Genomic DNA, 11460 nt, shown 5'->3' on the forward strand with positions numbered 1-11460 from the left:
CACCAAGCAGCAGGGAACAGAGTTAAAAGCAAAAAAACTGCGGATGCTGGAAATGCAAAACAAAAACAAAAATACCTGGAAAAACTCAGCAGGTCCGACAGCATCTGCGGAGAGGAATACAGTTAACGTTTCGAGTCCGTATGACTCTTCAACAGAACTAAGGAAAAATAGATGAGGTGAAAAATAAGCTGGTTTAAGGGGGTGGGGGTGGGGGGGGGGCAGGGAGGGGGTGCGGTGGGACAGGTAGAGCTGGATAGAGGGCCAGTGAGAGGTGGAAATTGCCAAAAGATGTCAAACACAGATTTTGCCCGTCTGGTGGGGTGAGTGATGACAGGCGGGTGTGGGCTGGTGGGAAGCTGCTCCCCCGGGTCCTGCTGCCTACCTTGTTACCGGTGGAGATTTTCCAGGCTGACACTCTCCTCTCCCAGCTTTGGCCGCATCGGAGGCAGTGACCGAGGGGAGGTGGAGGTCGGACAAAATATATTATCCAAAATTCCGACAAACGCTGGAAATTTCTCATCACTGGCTGAGAAAGATGGGGAACATGAAGAGAATCAGTTTAGATTATGAAGAAAATGAGGGCAGGTGGAGACAGAGTAGGGTTAGCAGGAGTAAACAGAACAGATATAGGAAGTATGAAGGATCACGATGAGGTAATGAAGAAACAGTGGAAAGGATTATTGGCAAACACAAAGTAAGAACGGGCCTGATAATCTGAGTGAGCATCAGATTATTGCCTATGGAACAACTGGTGTGAGAGCTGGGGATGATTGTGGGTAAAATAAGCGAACTGATATAGGTGAATAATGAGGCTGACCACAATCCAAACCTCCATAATCTAGTCCACTTGCAGTATTGTGATGAATGTAGTTCAGAAGGGATTGGACAGCAGAGGGTAATTAAATCCTTTCATTAATTCATGAAGAACAACTGAATAAATGGTTCAAAGAAATTGTGCATATAGACAATGGTGGATACAGACTCTAAGTTTCCTTCACTGTGCTTGGCTGACTTGTTACGATGTTCAGTCCCTTTAACATTGACACAAGGCCACGCGTACACATATCTTAAAAGGAACATTGCTTGTGCACAGCTGTCTGCGCGGCGCATTCCCAGTTTCTGCCTTGCTAAGCACCTGTGCAGCTTAGAGGGAACGTTGGATATAGATTATAATATACACCTGAAGCTCCCTCACATGGTCACTGCAATCTATCCCAGAGCACTATGTTCCTTATTGTATCTCTATGGGTTAATCCAGCTGAAATTCAGCTCTATTTCTCTCTCTTCACTCTTGCTGTCTGACCTGCTAAATATTTCCAGCATTTTCTGTTCTTATTTCTGATTCTCAGTGTTTTGCTCTTGTGATAATATGCGCCAGGCAGGAACAGTATTTTTGTCCTCTCTAGAGGAGGGGGTGGGATCAAGGATATCATACCAGTGATATTAGCACTCTCCTTGTCTACAAAGAATGGGAGTCAAACTTGGAAAGTGAATTGGTATGGCTCATCAGAATGAAGACTCTGCCTTAGGCCAGATCCATGAACAATATAAAGAATACCCACGTTATCTGATAAATCACAGTGAAACTCAGATAGCACCAGATATGGAATGCTGGGTAGGTGTGTTGGCAACATAACCCTCTTACCTGCAGTTCATAATTGATGAGAAATCACCCAATTATAAGATGAGTCTAAGACTCCAGGAAGAGAAATGGACTATTGTAGCATACAAAGGTCAGGGGCAAGTTAATGTGTGACCACCACAGCTGACTATATAATTGAACTTATTCTGCATGCTCCCAACTGGAAAAACTCAAAACATTGGTGATAGTATATCATCATGTGACCTGCTTTCAAACAAAGTTGCCTTTGGGGAATAAGGTGATTCAAACACACCCGCATATTGGACATCATAACCCCCTCCATCCCTCAGTCAGAGATCCATAATCCACAGAATGAGAAACCCTCAAAAACATGCAGTGCACATTTAACAAGATGATAAGCAAGTAAAATGGGAATCAAGAAACTAGGAAATCAGCAATGCTGGGAAGTGGATGCCAGTGTGGAATTATACCCATGGATTAGATGATTTCAGATGGGAATGATGATAGCACAAGTGATAGTACAAGGTCAATCCTATTGCTCCTAGCTCAGACTCAACACCGGACTGTACAGGGAGGATTGGAACAGCCACAACTCCTCCAACAAGGGAATCTTCACTGATTTTATTCCAGCTCCCTCAAACTGTCAGCTCCCTCTCATTGAGTGAACCCTTGCCCTGCAACCTGTGTTAACTGACTGTTATCTCCACTAATGTTAATCCATTGTCACTCAGTAACCTCTGGGTGAGGGTGCTTATCTAATCAAACTTCAACATTCATTACCCAAACTCTTATGATCCCCCAACTCCAGCATCAGTATCATTCAGTCACAGCACATGTATTTGTTCCTACCCTTTACCCCTTCCTGATGCCCTACTGTATTGGATGTTGGGTGAGTTAGTTTTTGGTATTGGGCTTAAGACACATTTACTGATTACACTCCTGGGTGGGGTGATTTCCTGCAATTTATGTGAATTATCATCCTCCATCCCAGAAGGAAAAAACAGTCAAAACTGGGAAATAAGAAGACTGGTCCGAACCGGTCTTGTATACCTTAAAATGGAACACCAGTAAAAACTGGGAAATAAGAGTGCTGGTCCAAACTGTTTTTTTCCTTCTGGGATGACGGGAGCTTGTGAGAGGGTTCAGTTGGAACTGTCTGGATTCTGCTGAGTCAGGCTGATGTATCCTGGCCATGCGAAACTCTCTCTCTGGTGATCTTTTGTATTGAATTCTCCACCTTGGTGACCTGTAATTGAAGAAAATAAAATCACTTCTGTAGTCTCAGCAGGAGAGGGATTTGTAATAATTGCATCATAAATGCCAGGATCTGTATTATCAACATATTCACGGTAACGTATTGTGGCTCATCCCTCAACAGGGCGAGAAGCTCAGTCACATGCTCATTATTGAGATGGGGGGATTCGTGGAGGGGGGGCAATGGTGCGGTCAGCGTGGCACAAGGCTGCTGTCAGAATCAGTCTGTTGCTTGAGAAGGGACGCAACAAAGATTCACTAGATCTATTCCTGGGCTATGAGGGCATTTGTATGAAGCGAGATTGAGTAGAATGGGTTTATATTTACTGGAGTTTAGCAGAATGAAATATGACCTCATTGAAATGCATAAAATTTTTCATGGGCTTGACAAGGGTAGATGCTGATAGACTGTTTTTCATGGCTGGAGAGGCTAGAACTAGAGGTTATAGTTTCAGGATAAGGGATCAACTATTTAAGACAGAGATGAGGAGAAATTTCTTTAATCACAAAGTTGTGAATTTTTGCAATTCTCTATCCCAGAGAGCTGTGCATTGAGTATATTCAAGATGGAGATTGATAGGTTTTTGGGCTAAGGGAATCGAGAGGTATGGTGATAAAATGGGAAAATGGAGTTGCGATAGAATATCAGCCTTGATCTTGTTGAATGGTGGAGTAGGCTCAAAGGGCTGAATGGCCTACTCTAATTTCCTATGATCTTACATTTAGGGTACAGAGATTGACCCCAGCCTGTACTTCTCAGATGTCTGCAGTCACAGATTTGGGATTGTCTATTGTCTGGATGCCACAGGTTTGTTAGTCCTGACATTTGGCCATTGACCCAAGCTGAATCCAGCCTGGAAAAGACCATTCAATACAAGGGTTGGGAGTCAGGGGGATTGTGTTACCATGGCAATGATCTCCAGGGGTTTTGTGTCTCTGGAAGATTCGCTCTGATTCTGTTCATCAGTTAGGTCTTTGGTCTCTGTGGGGTTGACCAGCTCCTTGAAACTGGCAGTATTCCTGTGAGGAAGGACAAGGGGGTAAGAGTTACTGACCTCAGAAACAGATTTCACCCTCATTACCTCCTCATGGGTCAGCTTCTCATAGAAACACTCACAAGCCCGTTCCTCACTGCATCCTCACCCCAGCCTAATGTCCACCCTCAACCTACTTCTCAACCCTCCCACCTTTACCATCACCAACATCCAACCCCTCAAACCAACCTCACCACACAACCCCGCCCCCCCCACCCCCCCCAACCCCTTCTCTGATTGGAGGGTTTCTTACCTCTCGCCTTTTGATCTCAGGGCTAAAGTCCGCTCTTGTCGAAGATGCTCCAATGTTTCCTTCACTCTGGTCCTCCAGTGAGTAGACTCCTAATGTGGGGAACACATGGAGATACTCAGACAACCTGTGCACTCCAGCCTTGCTGGGCAGTTACCCTGGGGATCCCCACACTGCACACTCCCACTGGAGGAACATTAGGTGATTCTAGAGGGGGGTGAGGAGACCCCCAGGACGGGGAGCGAGGGGACTTGATGAGTGACCTTCCCCGAGGAGACCAGTCAGCAGCCAAGGGATGGAGAAGGACAGATTGCTGCACTGTGAATGGTGAGGCAGAAGGTGGGTCTTCATAATGCTACAATTGCTGAAGGTCCAGCTTAGTTTCTACACTGTGTCTGGATTTTTCAAAATCACATTCTTTATACAGTTCCTCCTTGTCCAACAATGCTAATGGTTCAGTCCAGATAACATCAGACTATGCTGTAAAATGACTAGACAAAAAGAATGGTGAAAGGATTTCATCCTTCTTATTCCCTAACTCTCCAATCAAAGTTCATTGCTCTAATCCCCTAATTCTCCCACTGAAGTCCATCCCTCTATCCCACTGATTCTCCCTACAAAACACATCCCTCCAGTCCCTTACCTCTTCCATTGAAGTCCATCCCTCCAGTCTCCGACCTCTCCCATTGAAGCACATTCCTCTAGTCCCTTAACTTCTCCCATCGCATCATCACTATTTAGTCTCCTAATTTTCCTATTGGGAGGGCTGTACCATCACCGTTGTGGGAAAGATGTGCCCTGAAACACAGGGTTTCTGCCTTTCCATGAGGCATTCTTTCTCTCTGGCTTACGATACCTCACCTGGTGCAGGTGTCCAGTGTGAAGGTCCTGGCTGTGGGTTTGAAAAAATGGATGGTCACCAGTGGATGTTCTGTTCCGGGCAATGGACAGACACTCTTGCACCTGGGCAGGGGGAAGGAGAGAGACAGTGACCTGGGGCAAGGTTGAATTCTAGACAGTATCTAAACATTCACACTTGGCAGGGCAACAAAAACAAGGGCAACAAATGCTGAACCATGATCAAACTATTCATGGCAGTGGTCAAATCTTGAGCTCTGAGTCCAGTTCTGGCCACTGAAATGTGAGAGAGACATTCAAGGGCTGGAGGAAGAGCCTTGGGGCTATACACAATGTCAGGAGTTGAAGTTCAGACTGTATAGAGTTGGGCTTCCACAATGACCTCCAACATCAAGGGTTGGAATTCAGATTGACCGCTGTTGAATGGGGACTGAGTTACACATTTAATGGTTTTTATGAATGACTTGGAGGGGTACTTGCAGATAGATGGGAACAGCACACCTGAAAGTTCCCCTCCAAGTCACTCACCATCCTGACTTGGAAATATATCATCGTTCCTTCACTGTCGCTGGGACAAAATTCTGGAACTCCCTTCCTAACAGCACTGTGGGTGTACCTACACCACATAGACTGCAGCGATTCAAGAAGGCAGCTCACCACCAGAGGACAACGATTTTAAAGGAAAGATGAGAGGAGTGGGACAAGGTGAAGATGCTCACAGTGACAATGCCAAAGTGGTGGTTTAGACAGGGAAAATGGGGGAAGGTATTATCAGAATGGGAGCTTCATTAATAGGGAAGTTGTGTTCCCCCTCAAAGTCATGATATTGATGAAATCATCCACAATAAGTTCATGGGATGGCAAGGGCTTTGTTCACAAGTGAACAGGCATCCTGGAGGGAAGTGTGGAGGGGGCTGATGATAGCAGATCTGCTGGCAGAGTCCATGTGGTTAGCATTGGAAGCAGTGAGCAGAACAGCAAGGGGATAGGAAAGATTAGTCCCCAGCAAGTACACAAGGCAGGAAGGTCACTGAGACTGAAGAATGAGGTAGTCGGGTTGCTGCTTTTGATGAGGATTCAACAAAAGCCTCAATGGGACCTTTGTAGGTGCCATAGGGGCACAGAAGGAAGAGCTGTGGGATTATTCAAGAAGGCATCAAGCCCAGGAGGGTCTCTATACACTCAACACAGATTTCTCGACTTTTAAACACTAAATGTTGATTCTCAATTACTTTGCACAACATTTACCATTTCATAACGAGGATTTCACACAATCTGCCTGATTTCACAGCTGGATATATCAGGAATGGTGCGCCATTGTGAAAGACATGCCCCCCCTCAAATTCAGGGGTCTAGGCCCTGATGGTGACACAGACCCGCAGGTACATCCCAGTTCCATTGCTCCATGTGACGTCCTTCTGGTGACGTCAGGAAGTCCTGACCTGGGAAGGCTCCTACAGCAGGAAGCTGCTTAGGGGCTCCAGACTAGATTTGGGACATGATGGGTTTATGGACATTTGGGTTGATTTCCAAAGTCAGTGCAGGACAATGCTGGAACGGGCAAGGCATTCCAGCCACCAAGTTCCTGTCTGGTTTATTTGTGAGGTTGGTGTCTAGGCTAAGGGCCACTCACCCGCAGTGTCTGCCTCTCCCTATCTCTCCGTCGCTTCTCTTCAGCTTTTCTCTGAACGTGTGTCAGGCTCCTCATCACATTCTCCTTCTCCTCCTCTGATATCAGTATCATATTCACCTCATGCTGAGGGCCATTAATGCAAGGCTGTTGGTGAAAGATGACATCACCGATCACCCCATAAATCACTGCCATAAATTACCTGAGGTACGTTAATCAACCTTACTCAATATGCACAGAGTGTGAGCCCAGAGTGTCCAACCTACTCCTTATGACAGTTTCATATTACAGGCAGTTCCTGGCTCTTCTATTTTCTCTGGCTCTGATGATGCTCTTTGCCTGAGTCTACATTCCCATTGATCATTGAAGTCCATGTCCTGCTTGTAACCGATATCCATAAACCTATACCCTGCACTGAGATGTTTGATGTCTGATAAACTCGTTGTCAGAATCTAAACTTAAGCGAAAGAGAGACTGCAAAAATTTGCACTGAATGCTGGAGATGTTAAATAAATGTAAAGATGATGCCCAATTACCTGTATTGCGTGTGAGGTGTTTTATATTTATATTTAAATGATGTAGCTAAAACAGTGCAACCATAACAGTACGTGTGGCTAGTCAACCATATCCAAATGTCAGTAATGAGTGAGCTACTAGATGCTGTATTACAGAATAGAATTGATAATCTGGATTAATGTGGGAGAGCCAGCGCTTTGAGAGATAACGGCACAATGTTAAAAACAAATCAGTGATGTTAAACTAATAGACATTCAATCGTTCATGGCAGCCTCACCAAGATCAGGATCCAAAGAAAGCAATCATCACATGGCAAAGGAATTTCACACTCAGATCAGAAGTTACATCAGCCAATCTAGGATCATCTTTCTGTCAAGTTGATGCCAATATTTCACAGAAAGCATTCGTCATGGAGTTGAGGCTGTATCACCCAACAATCTGCTGGCAATGACCAACACATTTGGAATTGGAAGGTCATATGCTCAGCAGGCACCTAATGGGAGTGAATCGAAATGGCAGCTCACAGTGCAGTGAGAATTGATAGGAAGGAGCTTGGACAGATGTTACTCTACAATGAGGGCGGTCTTGTGGCTCAGCAGCTAGCATACTTGCCTCTGAACCTGAAGCTCTAGGTTCATGTCCCACTCACGAGCTTGTCGGCAATGGAAGTAGCATTTGTAATGTGGTTCAACAGGCTGATAATCGGTCCTGCTAATCCTTCCAACACTTCCCCAATATTTGCCAAAGAAAAAAAAGTGTGCATGAAAATACAAAACAAAGGAATCTGGAAGCTACACTCGGGTGAAATATGCATAATAGATGCGTGAATGAATCTCTCCAGCATGGGGCAGAGCTTGGTGGGGAATCACAGACCTGATATGTGTTGTATGACTAACATAATTGAAACCTTAATAGGTTACTAACAAGAATATTAATTGTTAAAATCTAACTTTATTATAAGAAACTAATATCTAACCTTGTAGCTTATTAACACGACTTTAACAGACACCTTCTCTGTAGGATAATAAAGTAGGAAAACTTAGAAGTTGGGCTCAGTATCGAAAATATGCCAAGGTAAAGGGATTCTGGGAGTTTGTGCCAAGTTTTAAAAGAGCTTATTTGTAACAAAATAGGGAAGACCATTAAGGCTGTCTGTGAAAAACTGCTCATCTCTCTCCACCAGATAAGGAACCGTGGCATGTAAAAGCATTGAGGTCCAAAGGACATTACTTATGTAAATATGTAAGGTTAACATCAGGCACATAAACTATTCTGGTTGGTCACAGAAAATGTCCTCACACATGGGACTGAAGATGATTGGGGTGAGGGAGGGGTTAATTGCATAGCAGTCAGAATAAAGGAAGCCCTGAGTTTGCCTTCTTGGAGGTAGAGAGGATGACGACCCAGGGACAGGAACAGGAACAAAACAAGACAAGACAAGAGACAAGGGGCAGGGAGAGACAGAGAGAAAGAGAGATAGAGAGATAGAGGCTTAAAGACCAAAGGACCAAAGCTATGAGAAAAACCATCTTGTGTGCTTTGCTGTCCAGATCTTGACACGGGAGTGTATTCTGCATTAAACTGGAAATCACCACCCACGTTTGTTGACATAATTTTATCTGAGTATTGAATAAACTTGTCCTGTACCTTGTCTCAAAAAAGTCGATTTACAACAAAGCTTTTCTACCAAATCTGCTCCCCCCTTAAAGGGTGCAAAGACCCCCAAAATCTTACATCGTGGAGTAACAGTGACACTTTGGGAGAGAGGTTAAAACAGCGAGACTCGGGAGAGAGAGTTTAAAACAATGAGACCCAAATAGCAGTAAGGGTCAAATAAAAGCAAGGGTCCATTTTTAGTTAAGATGTGTCTGGGGGGCTCAGTACCGTGATTTGCACAACTTGCGCTATGTGGGAAACTCTAGATGCTCCTGGTGGTCTGGATGACCATGTGTGCAGGCGGTGCCTCCAACTGGAGCAACTGGAGCTCTGGGTTTTGGAGCTTGAGCGGCAGCAGGGGGCGCTATGGTGCATTCACGAGGTTGAGAGGTTTGTGGATAGCACATTTCAGGGTGTCGTCACCCCGCAGCTTAAGGAAGTGCAAGCAGAGAGGGAATGGGTGACCGCCAGACAGAAGAAGGGGACCAGGCAGGTAGCGAGGGAATCCCCCAAGTGCATCTCGCACGCAAACCGTTTTTCAGCCTTGTAAAACGGTAAGAGTCACGGTTCCTCTGTGGAGGCCAACCAGAGACAATGCCATGGCACCGTGGGTGGACCAGCTGCTCGGTGGGGGGGTGTGGGAAATAAGTGTGGAAGGGCAATAGTGGTAGGGGATTTGTTCATGAGGGAAGTAGACAGGCGCTTCTGCGGCTGTAGACGTGATTCCAGGATGATATGTTGTCTCTCGGGTGCCAGGATCAAGGATGTTATGGAATGGCTGCAGGGCATTCTGAAGGGGGAGGATGAACAGCCAAAGGTTGTGGCCCATGTTGGGATCAATGACATGGGAAGAAAGAGAAATGAGGTCCTGCAAGCAGACTTAAGGGGGTTAGGTAGGAAATTGAAAAGCAGGACTTCAAAGATAGTTACCTCTGGATTACCCCGGGTGCCACACATTAGTGAGGATAGGACCAGAAGGATAGAGTAGATGAATGTGTGGCTGGAGAGATGGTGCAGGAGGGAGGGCTTTAAATTCCTGGGGCATTGGGGCCGTTTCTGGGGTAGGTGGGACCTGTACAAACTGGACGGGTTACATTTGAACAGGAATGGGACCAACATCCTCGTGGGGAGGCTTGCTAATGTTGGGGCAGATTTAAACTAAATTGGCAGGGGGATGGGATCCTGAAAAATAGTTTAAAGGGGAGAGAAGCTGAGATGAAATTAGAAGTTAAAATGCTAGTGAGACTGGAAGGCAGAGGAAACATAGGCTAGATAAGAAAGCAGTTTTACAAGGCTAAATGGAATGTATTTTAATGCAAGGAGACTGAGAAATAAGACAGACGAGCTGAGGGCACAGATAGGCACGTGGGAGTATGATATCATAGTCATGACCGAGACTTGGCTAAAAGGGCAAGATTGACAGCTCAACGTTCCTGGTTATAGGGTATTCAAACGAGGATGAGGAGGGAGGGGGGGAGAGGCTGCAATATTGATCAAGGAATCAATTATATCAGGGAGGAGGGATGATATCTTGGAAGGATCATCAAATGAGGCCATATGGGTAGAAGTAAAAAACACAAAAGGGGCAAACTATAGGCCCCCATTCAGTCAGGGAGAGATAAGAGGATCAAACTTGTAATCAAACTTCAGAGATGTGTAAGAATAATAAGACAGTAATAGTAGGGGATTTTAACTACCCAAATATTAACTGGGATAGTTTTAGTGTGCAAGGTAGGGAGCGAGCAAAATTCTTAAGTTGCGTCCAGGAGAACTTTTCTGGCCAGTACGTAGAAAGCCCAACAAGGGAGGGGTGTGGTTCTGGACCTAATTTTCAGAAACGAGCCCAGGCAGGTGGAAGGCATGTCAGTAGGAGAGTATTTTGGAGATAGTAACCATAACTCAGTTAGACTTAGGATAGTATGGAAAAGGATAAGGTTGGACCGGCAATAAAAGTTCTAAACTGGGAAAGGCTAATTTTACTAAGATGAGATACAATTTGGCCCAAGTGGACTGGGAGCAACTACTTACAGATAAACCTGTGTCAGAGCAGTGGGAGGCATTCAAGGAGGAAATAGCAAGAGTGCAGGGCAAATATGTTCCTGTAAAGACATAGGGACAGAAAGGTTATGATTAAGAAAAAAGAGAAGCTAATGGCAGATACTGAGGGCTCAATACGGCAGAGTCCCTAGAGGAATATAAAAATTGCAGGGGGGATCTTAAAAAGAAAATTAGGAAGCCTAAGAGAGTGCATGAGAATGCATTCATGGTAGAATAAAGGAAAACCCAATGGGATATTTTAAATAAATAATGAGCAAGAGAATAACTAGGGAAAGGGTAGGGCCAACTAGAGACCACAGAAGTAATGTGTGTGTGGACCCGGAAGACATGGGTACAGTCCTCGATGAATACTTTGTGTCGGTCTTCACAATGGAAAAGGATGACACAAGTATAGACATCAGGGTGGAGGACTGTGAGATATTAGATGAAATTAACATAGAGAGAGAGGAGGTACCAGCAGGTTTAGTGGCCTTAAGAGTAGATAAATCTGCAGGCCTGGATGAGATGTCTCCCGGGCTGTTGAGGGAGGCAAGGGAAGAGATATCAGAGGACCTGGCAGTAATTTTCAAATCCTCTATGGCCACAGGTGAAGTGCCAGAGG

This window comes from Carcharodon carcharias, chromosome 13 (genome assembly GCF_017639515.1).
Source record: "Carcharodon carcharias isolate sCarCar2 chromosome 13, sCarCar2.pri, whole genome shotgun sequence".
Classification (NCBI taxonomy): domain Eukaryota; kingdom Metazoa; phylum Chordata; class Chondrichthyes; order Lamniformes; family Lamnidae; genus Carcharodon; species Carcharodon carcharias.